This window comes from Hyperolius riggenbachi, chromosome 11, assembly GCF_040937935.1.
Source record: "Hyperolius riggenbachi isolate aHypRig1 chromosome 11, aHypRig1.pri, whole genome shotgun sequence".
In the NCBI taxonomy this organism is placed as follows: domain Eukaryota; kingdom Metazoa; phylum Chordata; class Amphibia; order Anura; family Hyperoliidae; genus Hyperolius; species Hyperolius riggenbachi.
The window spans coordinates 173,159,826-173,165,424 of NC_090656.1; the positions used below are offsets into that span (position 1 = coordinate 173,159,826).

Below are 5,599 nucleotides of genomic sequence, written 5' to 3' on the forward strand. Positions count from 1 at the left end.
ATGACATGGACATTACCTTCACCTGGGCTGCACATCAGTTGTCTGTTCAGTTATAACTGACAGCAACCGATTTAGGCCACATTCACAGTTGCCGTTAAGTTCCCTGTGACAGGAGGAACAAAATGGATAGGATCAGCGAAGCCGCATGTTACATGTTACACTCGCATTGCATCATGTACAGTGAAGCATACAGTCAATAAAAAGCTTCACTGTTATTATTAACACATGTTTAGCGGCAAAGCACTGCATGCAGTGCCTTGGGATGCCGCAACTCGTTATACCGCAACACTCCTGCCGCACTGTGAATGTCACATAGGCGGTGCATTGCAGTGCGGTGAGTCACAATACAAAGCGTCCGTTACACTGCACTGCAATGCACCACTGTGAACGTAGCCTAAGTGTGAAAGGACACTAAGGGCCCTTTTACACTTAAAGGACAACTGTAACAAGAGGGATATGGTGGCTGTCATATTTATTTCCTTGTAAACAATGCCAGTTGCCTGGCAGTCCTGCTGATCTAATTGGCTGCAGTAGTGTCACACACCAGAAACAAGCATGCAGCTGGTCTTGTCAGATCTGACAATAATGTCAAAAACACCTGTTCTGCCTATGCTTGTTCAGGGTCTATGGCTAAAGTATTAGAGGCAGAGGATCATCAGGATAGCCAGGCAACTTGTAGTGCGTAAAAGGAAATAAATATGGCAGCCTCCATATCCCTCTTGTTACAGTTGTCCAGGAATGCGTTGCTATGCGTTGTTGTATTTTTTCTGAATAGTGCATTATGAAAAAGCTTCAGTTTTTCAGGGTATAGTGTGAAAGGAAAATTATATATGATCAGCGCAGAGTCCAAAAACAAAAGACAAGTCTTCAACAAAGAATAAGAGTAGGTAAATCTCCACCACAATTAGTATGGGGGTCACGGCAAAGCTCTGCAATCATGGATACCCAAAAAAAGAAAAGAGGCTTACCAGCTGGTGACAACACACTTGTATCCCGTTGTATCAACGATTTGGTAGGCCATCAGGAAGCAACAGTCCCCTGATGACGCTAGTTTGCGAAACCGGTCGGGAAGGAGACAGGCGGCATCTTTATACTGTCCTTTACTGCTGACCCATACACGCGTGCAACTTTCTCGGGGTTCCCATTGCATGAGCCCCGTATGTAAGTTTTGTTTTTATGCTATTTTTAAGCTGTTTTTACTCTAAAAACTCTATATTAAACGGTTTACACTTACAGTTGCCGTTTGTTTTTTATGATGTTTACTGATATCCATTCATGAGATGAATCATTGCTGAATTGGTGGATCCTGGACAGACTGTTGCTTCCTGATGTCCTACCAAATCATTGATACAACCTTATAAAGCGGGTTGTCACCAGCTGGTAAGCCTCTCTCCTTTTTTTGGGTATCCATGATTGCAGAGCTGTGCCGTGACCCCCATACTTATTGTGGTGGAGATTTACCTGCTCTTATTCTTTGTTGAAGACTCGTCTTTTGTTTTTGGACTCTGCGCTGAGCATATATAATTTACCTGTTTGTGAACTCTGGACATCGTTCTTCTCTCAGCAGCGGCCACTTTGTTTCCTTGGCGCTGATACACATATGCAAACTTGTATAGTGTGAAAAGAGCCATGGGGAAACATGGACACTGGACTGCACATCGGTTGTCCTTTCAGTGACAAATGACAGCAACTGACAGTGTAATTGGGCCCTGAGGCTCCTTCTAGACTGCATCCATTGCTTTTAGTTATAACTGAAAGGACAACTGATGTGCACGGTAATGTGTACATGCTTCCCAATTGTCTCTTTAACATTCTACACTGAAAAACTGAACCTTTTTGACAATGCTCTGATATGGAACAACTGTACAGTGTAAAAGAGGCCTTAGCAGCAAAATATAGCAACTTAAAACAAGCATCTCACAATCTTATTAAAGCAGGTATTCCAACTTGCCCTGCACATACCGCCATATCTGGCACAATTTTTGAGTCATTTATCTTTTTCACACTGCAGCTGCATTCGTGCTTCATGCACAGTGCAGCCGTGCCCATGCAGAGGGAAGTGCGGCAGTGAGAAATCTTTGACTTTAATGTTGAAGACTGTTTAGAGTGGAGACTGGGGAAGCCCCTGGACCATTCGGAGGCTTCTCCCTACTGAGGTGAGTATCTTACAGGTATCCTTTAGGAAGTCTGTCCACTAACCCCCCATTAGATGTGTGTCCACCTACCCTCAATAAGATGTGCATCCACCTGCTCCTTTCCCCCTCCTCTTCAAATCATACAGCCATCTTTGTGCCCCTCCCCCACCCCTTTAAATATGTATTATCCCTGGTGGTGATGCAGGGCTGACTTCTTATCTCTCTCCTTCTCCTAGGACCCCCTCCTTATCTGCACTGAAGCACATGGTGGTGCAAGTCTCTTAAGCCGCATCTACACGAGTAGATGCGCCGCGATGCTCCTTATCAATCGAGCCGCTGATGCGGCTCGATTGATAAGATCCGACAGGACGGATCTCCGCACCGCCGATTCCCTGCTCGCTCCCCGCGAGGGGACAATGGCAGGGAATCGAGCGGAAGATAAGCGGCGCCGGCGGGGACGAGCGGGGAATCATATGCGGCGCACGCGCGGCGAGCGGGGACGCAGCAGGCACGCGCGGGTACACGGAAGAGGCGATCCGGCGGCTAATCGAGCCGCCGGATCGCAGCCTCATCTACGCGTGTAGATGAGGCTTTACCTGCTTCATGTGACATGCAGGAGGTGAAGATTGGCACAGAGAGTGGGCGGCTACATCAGAGGAAGGATAGGAGACCACTGTATTTCTCAGCAGATACTGGAGGAGAAAAGGAGGTGGGCCCTAGAAGAGGGGGGAATGACAAAAAGTTGCCCCCCATCCCCACCAAGGATAATATTTCTTTAAAGGGCAATGGGCAGCACGAAGGTGTAGTGGTTAGCGCTCTCGCCTTGCAGCGATGGGTCCCCTGTTCAAATCCCAGCCAGGTCAACATCTGCAAGGAGTCTGTATGTTCTCTTCGTGTCTGTGTGGGTTTCCTCCGGGCACTCAAGTTTCCTCCCACATCCCAAAAACATACAGATAAGTTAATTGGCTTACCCCTAAATTGGCCCTAGACTATGATACATGCACTACATTATACATAAGACATAGGACTGTGGTGGTAAGGACTAGATTGTGAGCCCCTCTGAGGGACAGTTAGTGACAAGACAGTATACTCTGTAGTATGCTGCGTAATATGTCGGCGCTATATAAATACTTAAATAAACAAACAATAAAATGCACTCAGAGGCTTGAATCTTGGTTGCTTTCTGCCTTCGGCTCAGCCCTGGATTCCTGGCATCAAACTGCCAATCAGTAAGAGTGGTACAGCACCTCTGCCATTGCTCTTAAGTGTCTCTGAAATTCTGTGCATGCATCGAGTGCCAGCATGGAGTACCATTGTTTCCTGTGGCAGCATCATGACATTAGAGTTGAACTCTGCTACGGCAACTATTGATGCCTTGCCCACCCCAGAAGGGACAAAAAAGCATATCTTGCACTATCGCAACTGACTATCATGGATGAAAGCTAGGGAGCTTAATTATTCCACAAGCCTCATCACGCGGTGTGCACCAGACTAAACAGACTTCTGCGACAGTTCAGAGCCGCACTACTATCCATTCCCTCCTCTTCACCTCTCTGCTTTATTACTCCGCACATTCCACCACCACCTATTCCCAAACCGGGAGGACTACAAGCACCAGCCAGCTTGGAGACCACACTTGGAGGTACCAAGGCGGAGTTATCCTGCGACCAAAAGGAGACAGCAGGCGATCGGCAACACTGTATCTAGAGCCTATGTCCCTGGCCTACAAAGGGACAAAAGCGCTAACACTGACCAACCCATACGGGCGAGTCAGCAACTTATAGAGGTGAGAATATTCCACGGAGAGGCTTGTCGTCTATATTGTTTTGAAATTGAATGCGCTCTTCCCCTTTTGTTTTGTCCCTACCCCATCCCTGTCTACACAGAAATTCAGAGCCAAGGGGAAGGTCTAAATGTCATATACTGATTTATATAAATAGAATTTTATACATCCGCCATGTAGGAGAGTTACCTGCTTACACGCTATAGAGTCAAGCAAGTACTCAAAGTATAGCAACTATAAACTGATGCCCTTTCTTTGACCAATGTGCTGGCATCAGGTCACTACCAGAGCAACTGCCTGATTTAGGGCTCTTTTCCACTATGAAATGCGATTGCGATTGTGTTTCAATTTCCACCATGCGATTGCTGCTGCAGTTTCCATTACTTTAATGTACCTTGTAATTTGCGATCAGAATCAAATCGCAAATCGCAGGGTGGTGGAAAAAGGCCCTTAAACATGCATGTGTAATGCGATGTACACACGCTGAGATTTTCTGGTAGATTTACTGCCAGATCAATTCTTTCCAACATGTCCAATCTGATTTCTGATTGATTTTTCCGATCGACTTTCCATGTAGGTGAACAGGAAATGGATCAGAAAATCGAAACAGAAATCAGACCGGACATGTTGGTAATAAGCAATCTGCCAGAAAATCTCATCATGTGTACCAGACGTAAGGAAATATGTACACAAATCTGCTGATCCCGAGATCATGACCACATGTCCAAGAGCCATGTAATCACAGCAGCCAGTTATTTCCAAGGAGCCAAACAGAAAGGCTGTAAAACAATACCAGCATTATACTTTCTTCCCCTCTTCATCACAATGCTTATATCAACAGGAAAAGGTGAAGGCAATGCAAGTCTGCAGAGGCTGGCTTTAGTGAGTCTGTGAGAGCAGGCTGTCAGCTGGCAGTACACTGTGGTACCTAGCTGCTACCCCCCTGACCAGGCACATTTCTGCACAGAGGAGTTTTGCAATAACAGGGCTTGGATAAACAAGTCTGTGCTTCCATCAACCCTATACACTATGGGACTCCCTGCCCCCCTCCTCCTCTCTCACCTTATCCTGCCTGCTGATCCACTTCAGCTTTGTTCTGCAAACAGCTGCTTCCTGCAGATACTGTCCCATTGGAGGACAAGGAGAAAGCTCTGCAGCGCCCAATGCACACTCTCTCACCCTGCCTGCCAATTTCCAAATAATACATGTATGCAGTCTATATATACAGAACTGGTGAAGTGATTATACAACCTGCCTCCAAGCTGAGCTGTGTATCAGCAGAGTGCAAGCTCTGTGGATTAGTATAATGCATCAGCAGCAATGCTGGAAGGAGATGGTGGGGGATACTCACTGTCACATCCCAGGATCTTCCTATTGTGCTGATGAGCGTTGTCTGCTCTCCTCCCGACCCCTCAGGGGCTTCCTCTACGGTGTCCGCCGGTCTCCCCTCTCCGCTATGATTCCCCCCACCCTCCCGGTCTCCCCCGGTCTGCTCTCTTCTCTCTCTCTGTTCTCCTCTTTCTCCTTGGCTGTCTAAGCTCCGCCCCACTTTGCCACCGGCATCACATGACAATCCCCGGGAAGCAGAAAACATGCTTTTTGCTCTGCGGTACGAGTTGGTGTTTTTACCTAATCTCATTATATGGGGAGAATAGCAGGCTGTGCTACCAGAGATATGGTG

The 5,599-nt window shown here is 47.0% G+C and overlaps 1 protein-coding gene across 2 annotated transcripts in view; it reads right to left on the minus strand.

The window, feature by feature from the left end:
- The window catches only part of SLC7A6 (solute carrier family 7 member 6), a 101,784-nt gene extending 96,401 nt beyond the window's left edge, over window positions 1–5,383 (minus strand). Inside the window, exons 1-2 of one of the 2 annotated variants that reach the window (XM_068261445.1) lie at window positions 5,270–5,383; window positions 17–103 (exon numbers count right to left, since the gene is read on the minus strand). The gene's annotated coding sequence lies outside the window, so the exon portion shown is untranslated. The remainder of the gene's footprint in view (window positions 1–16; window positions 104–5,269) is intronic. The other variant, XM_068261444.1, reaches the window with a different exon arrangement.
- Window positions 5,384–5,599: the final 216 nt, after the last annotated feature.